The following is an 11,452-nucleotide window of genomic DNA, read 5'->3' as shown; positions in this document are numbered from 1 at the left end:
CAGTCTCAATTGCCTTCTCAGCATGTCCCAGGGCAGGGCCAGCACAGCAGGCCCTGGGATTGACCCCTGGCCCCTGCACTTGCTTGCAGATGCTTTAATCCACTGAGCTATTTGGCCTGCCTGATGTATATTTTAGGAGAAAATATTACTTAGAATATTATGTCTTATACTCCAAGACATGAAAGAAATTTAAATAAGTGAATATAAAAGATCCACTTCATAGAGATGTAAATATAAACATTAGTTTTCATTGTGTCTTTTTTTTTTTTTTTTGGCAGTACTGGGGATTGAACTCAGGACCCTGCACTTGCCAGGCAGGTACTTTCTCTACTGAGCTATCTCTCCAGCCCAACATTAGTTTTCAATACATCTTCAATTTAAAGTTTCATTAAGGTCCTTCACAAAATAATGATTCTGACTTTCACAAGGAAGAAGAAAAAAAAAATTAAGTACAGCCAATTCACTTCTAAACTAATGGAAAGAATTGTGGAGAAATTCTACAGGATATCGGTATCTTTTAAATTATTTATTTGATACTGGATCTCATTATAGAGTTCAAATTCCTAGAGATTCTCCTGTCTCGGCCTCCCCAGTGCTGGGATTACAGGCCTGTGCCACCACATCTGGTTGTGGGGACGCACAGCATGCGGTACCAGGCATTGAATTTGGGTCATTGCACTTGCCAGCCAGACACCTAAGAGTGCTGAGCTATCTCCCCACTGGATATCAATATCCATAAGTGACTTTAGTATTAGAGGTAGTGTGGTATTGTTATGGGAACAAATAATCAAAGAAAGTGATGCTAGAACCAATAAAATAATAAAAAGATATTCACATTGTATGAATTTCAGATTAGTTGGCAATGTAAGACATTCTAAAACACTAGTTGGACAATTTATTCTATTTAAATTAAGAAATGGATTTATATATTGATGACTGAGTTGTAGATGGGAAACAAACCTATAAAGTTTTCTACATAACTAAAGACAGAGTTAGGGGCTGGGGAGGTGGCTTAGTGGAATAAGTGCTTCCCTGGCAAATGCAAGGGCCTGGGTTCAATCCCCGGTTCTGCAAAAATACATACATACATACATACATACATACATACATACAAAGTTGATGTGGCCAGATTTTGTAATAAAACAGAGAAATTATCACAGTAGAATCTTTCCATAAATAATAGTATATCGATTAGTGAGTGTTGCTCAATAAAATACTATAAAATTAGTGGTATAAAGTAATAACCACTTACTTTTGCTCATAAAATATAGATTTGCTGGGAAATCTGATAAGTTGAGCAGGCTCTTGTGATTCTGGTTGAGCTTGTTCTTGCATTTAGTGAGAGCTGGTGGTTGTTAGATTCTTTCTGGCCATTGATGCTCATAGGTGATGATGGCTGGGTGCTGCTCCCTGAGGTCTCTCATCCACTAACAGATGCAGTTTAGACCCTTGTCAGAGGCAGAGTTCCAAAGTCTGTTAAGCCTGTTTTAGTAACAATATTCCTAGTGGAACAGTGTTCATTTATCTACACTATATTGATTAAAGCAGGCTTGAAAAAAATCAGACTCACTTAGCAGAGAAATGGAATTTACCTCCTAATGTGTGGATCAGAAAAGTCAAAATATCAAAACAGATGCACTTAGAGAAGGATGCAAATTGCCTCAGTTTTGCACTCATTACCACAGTGGTACTGTTTGTTCTTCTCTAGCAGACGATACCTTCCTTTTATGGTTTATGTCTAGTTGTCCCCCCAAAGCTTCATGCAGTCACGGGGATGGGACTTCTAGAGTTTGAGATTAACTCATGATCCACTGAGATTATAGATCTTAGTACTGATAGCCTGAATGTTACACAAGAGAGGCAGAGAGACAGACTTCTTCTCTGTTGCCATTGTTGCTGTTACTCCTCCATTTTGCTCTCACTCTTTGCTGCTGACATGAAAGGATGGCCTCTGCCCTGTGCTGTTCTGCCTTGGAGCCAGCCAAGTATGGACTAAAACCTCCAGTAACTGTGAGCTAAATAAACCTTTTCATCCTCATTTTCGGTGTCGGGTATTTGTCCCAACAACGAAAGAAGAGTAACGGAGACACCCCCCACCCCATGCACCATGTTAGCTGCATTACAATTCCTATTATGCTTGTTTCCTAGAAATGGCTGGCCATTGATGCCTAGCTGGTCAGTCTATTGTATATGATAAGAACCAGTCCTCAATTAATAAGCCATTCTGCCTCTGTACATCCTGCTTGCTTATCCCATATAAGACCTAGACCGCCAGAGATCTGAGTCTGATATTTTGAGAATGATCCCCATCAGTGCCTGTGGACATAAATAAATCTGCCTCCAAATCCTAGGTGTCATTTAGGTGTTTCTGTTTGCTGTTACATTTCTCTATTACATTTATTTCCATTGAAATTAGAAGTGTCAGTAAAGAAAGTTTTCGGAAGTATGATAGCTCTTATCATTTAATCTCACAACATAATGTCTTCTCACCCCACCATTAATATATATGAAATATAATATACATTGAAGGGAAAGCAATAAAGTCAGGTAATTTAGAAGTCTTAACTCTATCATCACATGCTCTTATTCAATATTTTTCCTACATTTGTAGAATTAAATGAGAACCAAATTATTAGACTATAGGGAGAAAAATTGATAGGCAATGTATGGTTAGAAACTATCAAATTGATACTAGGTGTATGATGTGAAATACAGATCCATCCATCATACACAGATATGAATACAGACCCACTGTAAGAAGTATTTTGAAAGTTATGGACTTTCAAAATACATATAAATGTAAAACAACAAATACATTCAAGTCTCTGTTTATAAAATGTATTTCAAAAAGAATTACTTCCTATTAGTACATACAGAACAAAAAATAAATTTAAATGTTAGGAAAAATGGCTTATAGTATTGCTAACTCAACAACTTTTAAAAATTCAATAAACAAGTAGTAGTGAATTTAAAATATATTTGAAATATTATATTTTCAATGGATTTGGAATATTGTTTGCTCCATCAAAATACATTATATTTTATTTAACTGACTTTCCTTATTAAAATGTGCCTTATTTCTAAGAGAAACTACTAATTTTCACATTGTATTATGTCTTACATAACTCAAATAGAAATAACAGAAAATTAATGAAACTGAGTAAATTAACAGATGAAGAAAACAATGTTGAAGGATACTGTTCACAGTCAGAAATACTCAAAGAACAAATGTTCCTATTATTTCCTACCAAACAGAATAGACATTCAATTTTGTTTGGGTTTCAATACATTTTTATAAGTTAATAAAAAAGTATGGAAAAAATCTAAATTGTATCCAGAATTTGTGCCTTTTATTGTATACCTACAATACAAAATTTGTAAAATTATTTTTACTGAAATGCTTATATAATTATACATTCAAAAGATGATTTATTGTGCCCTAGATCAACAGTAAAGTTATAGTTTTTGAAAAGTAATTACCACTTAGAAATGCTAACTTCAGCCTAAAATAAAATAATAACTCATGGAATATTTAGAAATGTATGTGCTAAGATCAGGATATAAAATTTTGAAATTATACTCCAAAGTTTAGTGTGTGTTTGAAGAATGTTATAATGTAAGGGCAGACGACTGCTGGATCAGTCCACTGATTGGACTGACACCACTGCATGAAGGGAACAGAACACAGCTTGGTGCTCTCTCTCATCATGTCTGCTGCCTTCTACCACCCTGAGCCATTGCTCCTTTGCTATAGATTGCCATGTCTTGGAGCCACCTGAGTATGGACGGAAACCTCCACAAGCTGTGAGATAAATAAATCTTTCTTCCTTTAACTTTGAATGTCGGATATTTTGTCTTAGCAATGAGAAAACAGTAAGACAGGGGTGTAGCTTAGGGCAAAGTCTCTGGGTAGGGTCTCAAGTACAACAATAAAAAGAAGGGAAAAAAAGCAAAAAGCAAATTAAATATAGACAGAAGTTTGAAACATCCCAGATATAAAAATTCAAAATTCAAATGTTACAAGTTCTGAAACATTTGAGTTCCAGCATAAGGATGAATCATTCACATCTGAACGGATGTGACAAGTTGCAACCAAAATGCAAGCATATAAAGCTGTAAAAATTATCATATTACATTGAAAAATACACACTCGTGTTAAATAGAAGTGGACTATGTACCCATCAACAGATGATTAGATAAAGAATTTAAAGAATGTAGACATTATCACAAGTTTATTACAATGCAAGATATAAACATCTAAAAAGGTGACAGTTTTTGTTATTGTGTGTTCCTTTTTACGTATGTTAAGATGAAATTTTATGCAGAAAAATTGACATTTTTAACATGCACTTCCATTTCAGTAAATGAATGCACTCATAAAACCTGCCCATCAATCAAGATTTATAATAGTTCCACAACCCCAGATAGGCCTACTATGTCTCATTCAGTGGATTCCAACATCCCTAAACACCTATTGCTCTGATTTCTAATACCATCATTTTCACTTGACTTTAAACTCTATGAGCAAAATCATATTGTAATGTTTGATATATTGTGTCACATAAGAATGTTAGAAGCCTCCATTCCTAACTTAGCAGCTTTATATCCTACGGTGTAGAGGACATGGCATTGCCATTGTGGGATGCTGCTCGTTGTGTCAACATGAGAAGTTTGAAAGTTTAGCTAAGCAACTCAGCAAGGGCCCAGGGTCTTCATTCTGTAAACATCCTGAGCTTGCACAAGAAGAGGGCATGGAGATGATGTGGGTGCTACACCCACCGAAGATGGACAGCTTTCATACAATAGAAGGGAGAAAAACAGACTCGTTCTCCCTCACTTTTGATTTTGTTGCTTTTGCTCTCTGACTATAGACTGAAACATCCAGGAACTGTGAGCTAAATAAACCGTTTTCTCCTTAATTAGAATGTCATGTATTTTGTATTGGCAATGAAAATAAAGGAACCAAGATAGAATGTGGTACCAGCTGTAGGGTTGTTGCTGTAAGTATATCTGACCATGTGGTTAAAAAACCTTTGGGAATGGGTTGTGGGAAAAATTTAGACAGGTTCAGAGATGTTCCAGAGAGAGTACAGCTGGAATGCCTGTGGCTATTCTATATGGGAAATTCTGGACAGAGCTCAGATCAGAAGTTTGTTGGAAATCCTGCCCATAAAGGCCAGGTGTGGAAGGTTTCTGCTGGTAAGAAGGACTGCATTTGATTTCTGGAGTTCAGACAATGAGTGTTATGCGTTGGTGGAAAGTTTGTCTTCATTTTGCTGTGTCCATACATTTTTAACTGAAACTGCGATTAAGACTGGAAGAGTAAGTAATCAGGCAAAAGAAATTTCAAGGCAGTTGAATGTTGAGGTAATGACATGGCTACTGGTGGGGGCTTTTAGCCAGGTCTATGTTGAGAATCAAGAGAAGAGAGCCCAGGAACATGGTTGAAGATGTTTTGAGTTTGGCCAAGAAGTAAGTTCCAGTAAAGCCATGGTTCACAAAGATAGAGCTGAGGAGACCTCCACTGTGGGAGAAGGGACAGGAGAATTGAAAGATGGCTGAGGGCACTACACAAAACAGCAGGTCTTCACACTTGCAGCATCAAAACTTCATAAGTAAAAGACTTTCCTTTGAGGAAAAAACTATATGGCTCCATGTTCCAGAATGGCAGTACTGTAGAATATTCATATATTTGAATCAGAATCAGATTCAGGGTATTCAGTGATCCAGATACTCAACTCCTACAGCCAAAAGAGAGAAAAGCATGTCTGTTCCTCTACCTGGCAACAGGAATTGGCATCATCCATGTGGTTCTGGTCTTAGGTGCATGCAGAACTCAAGAGTTATGAGGTTAAGAATGCTTCCACCTTGATTTCTAAAGGCCTGGGAGGTAGGCAGTGTGTCTGCGAAAGGGCAATGTGTGAAGCTGTGAAGGTGAACCCAAAGTTCAGTGAAGACCCCAGAAGTTTGGAGAAACCTGCAAGCAGAAGCAGAATGGGTCCAAGAGAGAAGCCATGATAACTACAACCACTGGAAGTGCTGTAGGGATGGAGCCACCCAAGACTTTTGGAGCTCTTAACTTTCCACAGATTGCCTCAGAAGTTTGACCTGGTGGATTTTGGACTCATTTTGGTCCCATTCATTTGTATTCCCCTGTTTGTAACTTTTAGAACAAAAATGTTTATCCTGTTCCTTTAAATGTTGGAAATAATGTTTAACTTTTCCTTCATACAGGGGCTTGCAACTATGAGTTGCCTTACATCTCAGAGGTGATTTGGGGCTTAGATTTTTGAGAAATGCTGAAACTATTTGAACTTTGACAACTCTTACATATGAACTAAATGCCTTTTGCATAAAGGGATGTGCATGAGTTTTGGGGGGAACTAGGGGTAAAATGTTATGATTCTAATGTAAAGTTGATGGACTTAATACTGGTTCTTAAAGAGTGTTAAACCTCTATTATATTGTTCAAATTGTGAGATGTTAAGAATAAGCAATTCTACATCCTGGGGTGTAGAGGACATGACCTTACTGTTCTAAAATGTTGTTCATTGTATGAGCTTAAGACAATAAAATTAAAAAGTTAAAAATGAAGAAGTTTAGAAGTTTGACTAAGTAACTCAACAGGGAACCAGGGCCTTTACTTTGCAAACATCCTAAGTCCGTGTAAGAGAAGGGAAAGAAGATGATGTGAGTGTTACACCCACTCAAGGTTGGGCAGCCTGCTTACAATATATGGGAGGAAAGAGGCTTTCTCTCCCATTTTGCTGTTGTTGCTTTGTGATCTTCTGCCCCTTGAAGTGCTAGCCCTGTGCCAGGCCACCCTGCCTTGGAGTCAGCTGATTACAGACTGAAACCTCCAAACTTTGAGCTAAATAAACCTTTTCTTCCTTAATTATGGGCATTGAGTATTTTGCCTCAGAAATGAGATTAAAGTAATTAAGAAACATACTTTTTAAAAAAATGAGATGAATTTACATTCATTGACAGATCCTGAAGACTTCTCTCTTTAAACTACTCATGTGTTAAGTTACATTGATTTTTCAGATGTTGGGAAAAATGAAAACAAAATTAGAACACTTTAGGGCATACATCTGGATGTTTCCCCGAGTGACCCTTCTACTCATGGTAGTGGTGACTGAATGATGGGGGCGCTACAGCTGAAAATGCTATTAGAAGGTGAAGTGGGGTTGGAAGAAGTTGGCCACTAATGGCTTGATCCAGAAGCAGGAAATTCCCTTCCAGGTTCTACCCTATGTCTCTCCTTTCTGGCCTCAATGACACAAACAACTTTTCCTCTACTGTGCCCCTGTACTTTGCTTCCCTGCCTCTCAACCAGCAGTTGCTCTCAGAAAATCAACCTCTCTTCCTTTATGTTGTGGGATTCAAGTTTGTGTCCCAGTGACTAAGACAAACACTTTGCATTTTTACTTGGCCTTAATTAATTGCTAGTTTTAAATATTGCTATATTTGATATTCTGAATTTTTGCAAAGAAATTTTGTCTGTGGTCCAAAAAGATCTGGTCTATAGTTTTATTTTATTATAATTAATTGTTAAATGTTGGTATTAGCTGGGTATTAGTATGTTTTTTAGAAAAGTCAGCTTGTATTTGTATTGGAAGTCTGTCCCTCAAGTGCTACTCTCAACATTTTGTTACTATTTGTAGAAGTTTTGATAAAGCCACACAAAAAGTCACAGTCTTCCTGGGAAACTCAAACCAGCAATTAGAAAAATCAACAAAGACAGCTGATACCTGACATTTTTTAAGACTTTTAGCCATTCCAATATTTAAAAAAAAATTGTAAAGAAAAATACATGACACTCAATTTAATACCATAAATGTAGCCGATTAATATGCAACTGAGATGAGAAAAGATTGCTATTTTTAATAGAAACATTTGTTAGATTGGTAGAAAAGGTAGATGGATTACTTGTCTTTTGGAATTTGCTACATAGCAGAGCAAACAGACCGCAGTGCATTAAGTATTAAGGAGAAATTTCAGAAATGGCTTTCATACTTAGCATTTTGCTCTCTTCCATCTTAGTATTACTCCATGGTTGAGCACATTGCTTCTCTCCCATGCTTCCTTCACGTTGAAATCACTCTTCTGCTCCTGGTGCAAGCATTAGATCCTTACGGAAAATTTAAGTTTTCTTTACTTTTATTGAAATTTCCAGATCTGAATTAGAAGTCCCTTGTTAGGGTTTTCAGAGTACTTGTATATTTTATATTAGAGTAATTCATGTATCCTACTATTATAGACTATATGTATGTTTCTATTAGTTCATGTTCTATTGTTTCACTTCAGCTATAATCTATTTTTGTAACTGCTTTATATAATTGGCAGAATCATTGTATGTAGATAAGCAAGTGGAGATGTAGAAGAAACAATATATTTTAACAAATAAAATGAAGATCAAATACAAATAAACAAAGGTCTACTACTTTTCTATGGGTGTATTTTTAGGGAAGGGCCTATAGGATGTTCAAGGTCTCACTACTAGATTGGACTTGTAGTGATCTGCCTGTTTACAGCCTCCCAACAGCTGGGATTGCAGTCACATGCCACCAAGCCCAGTCTCAATTGCCATTGCCATCTCAGTGCACCCCAGGGAAGGGGCCAGCATGGCAGGCCTGGGGATCAAACCCCTGGCTCCTGCACCTGCTGCAGGCACTTTAATCCACTGAGTTATTTGGCTGGCCCTAAGGTCTACTACTGTAAGTGTTATAATTTGGATCTGTAATGGCCCCCAAAGGTTCATGTATTGAAGATTTGGTCCTTAGTCAGTGGTGCTATTGGGCATTGGCAGACACATTAGGTGGCAGGGACTATTTGAAAGCAATAGGTCATTGAAGGCATTCCCTGGAAAGGGCACATTGAGACCCTTCCCCTTCCTCTTCTCTTTGCACCAGTACACATACCCTGCCACGATTTTGTGTTCCCCACTAAAGGCAGTAGAACCAGAGGGCCAGGAAATATATTTCTGAGCTCAATAGCCAAAGTAAACCTTTCCTCCTCTGTGTTCTCACTAAGCATTTTTCACAGCAATTGAATGCTAACACAGTAAGTAGTTACAAATAAGTCATCCCCTATTCAATAACCAATGTCTGCTATTCTGAAGAGACTGGACTTTATCAATAAAATATTTCAAGAGTCACAACTTCAAAGCCAAAAGTACCAAGGTACTTTTCTTTCATTGTATCTAAAATTTTTCCACTAATAAACTACAAGCTTTTTATTATATGTTTAGATATACTATACTTAAAATAATTGTGTTTGTTTTACTTTAGAGCCAGAGAAATGGAGAAAATGCTTTGTTAAATCAAACTCAGACTTTTCAATAATCTCATAATATCCTTAACATATATTTCTTAGAACTTATAGGTTAACTCTATAGCTTATTTTAATCAAGAGATGTAGTTTTAGTATTCCATGAGGACCTAGAAGCACATAATATTGTAATTTTAAGATACAGAAGTTTCCCTTACTATATGTTATTTAATCATTAAGTATACACTTATTCTCATGGTTGAAAGGAATTTGGCTAGAGGATAATGCAAGATACATTTAGGCAATAGCAATTATGTAACATTCAATATGTTGGCTTCATGTTTTAAACAGGGATATTTTCCAGGAATGTAGCTGAATAAAACACAGTTATGCCATAAGATGACTCATTCTTTATTACTCTTCCCTCCATTTGATTTCTCTCAGTGGGATTTGAAGTGCCCTTAGTGCCCTCTCCAATTGCTGGTGAAAACAGAGCCACTGCCCCACACCCCTCGTGGACTGGGCGCAAGGCCTGTTCACTGAGCTACATTCCTAGTTTCTTTCCCTCTCTCTCTCTCTTTCTCTCTCTTTTATTTTTTTTACACTTTTTATTTTGAGACAGGATCTCTTTAAGTCACCTACTGAGTGGTCTGAGTGGTAGTATGGGAGGCTTCAAATTTACATCCCTCCTGCCCACATCCCCCCAAGGTTTGGGATTATGGATGTGCACCACCAAAGTCAACATAAAAGCAGACCTTAACTATAGAGCAACTAAATGAACCCACCTGCCAATTATAGGAAATATGAACCTATTATATTAAGTACAATCTATGTCTCAACAGAAACTTACAAATTTTCTTTGAAACCAATGTTAAAGCAGGACTCCTTGCTCTACAGAATAACTTTAAAATGAATTTAGCAAAGCAATAGTGACTAATACAAATTATTGAACTAGAGATTTCACAGGATGGAGATTCACCTCCTAAAATACAGAATGTCCTCAATTTTGTTCCTTAGAGTAATTCCAATCCTAGCATCCATTGAACACAAATATGGCATCCTAGTCCTGCTTTCTTTTACATACATAATGACCCTTCATCCTGAAATATGCACTTCATTGGATTAAGATACAGCTGGGAGATTAGTGAAGCTCACTGCTGGGTGTATCTGGGGGAGCTGCGTGCATTTGTCCTTGGGTCCTGCCTCTGGCCCTCTCCTGTGGCTCTGTGGCACTTCCCCCCTGCTCTGCTCCCACATGTGTGAGTGGGGCAGCTGTATTCCTGCATCTCCTTCCCTCATAATGCATCTGCCTTGGAATGAAGATGTAAGAGGCTCCAACCTCCTTCCTAAAATTTTGGATGTCAGCATTGTGTCTGGGAACAGGAAGACTGACAAATACCTGTAGTGTTGTTTCTTCATCTCTCCTTGTTCTTTTTTTTCCCTAGAATTTTGTTGTCTCTGTTTCCTTCCTGAGAAAACTAATTTTACTGTACTGTTTCTCCAAAATACACATACAGAGAAATATTGCTCCATTCATCAAGCAAAATCCCCTAGGATTTTGAGGACTGTGTTCATTAGAAGGAAATAGGATATTGTAAATAACATTTCTTTTAAGTAGCTCTCTACCAATCCATTGAAGAGACTGACAATAAAATCCCATGGCCACGTAATCTGAAATATTACATTTGTTCTTAAAGGCAGTATTGATCTCCATACTTCGGGGAAAACATAGAGTGTATAATTTTATTTGAGGTGCTGGAAACGTATCCAGGGCCTTTTAGTTTACATCTTGAGACATGTCTTGCTTACTTGCTAAGTTCCCAAACTTGGCTCTAACTGTGACGTTTATGCCTCTGCCTCCCCAAGCACTGGTATTACAGGTACAGGGCCACCACATCAAGCTCTCATTGAATACTTACAGAAAAAAATATACACCAGATTGATAGGCCAGGACTCAAAGTTTCCCAGCACCCTGCCCCAAATGCTCTCCCTCTTGGTTTCCCAGACACCCTGCCTCCTAACTCTCTCCCCCTTGGCCCCACGCAGAGCCAAACCCAAAACTGCAGAACAGGTCCACCTCACTTTGTCCTGGAAAAGCAACCACAGAAACTCTCCTTTGTTGAAATTAAAGTTCCCACACACACCAGGTAGCCCTGCCAAGATTAGCTCTCCCTCAGCT

The sequence above is a fragment of the Octodon degus genome, unplaced genomic scaffold (assembly GCF_000260255.1).
Source record: "Octodon degus isolate 3935 unplaced genomic scaffold, OctDeg1.0 scaffold00218, whole genome shotgun sequence".
NCBI lineage: Eukaryota > Metazoa > Chordata > Mammalia > Rodentia > Octodontidae > Octodon > Octodon degus.
This window is presented reverse-complemented; position numbering follows the sequence as displayed.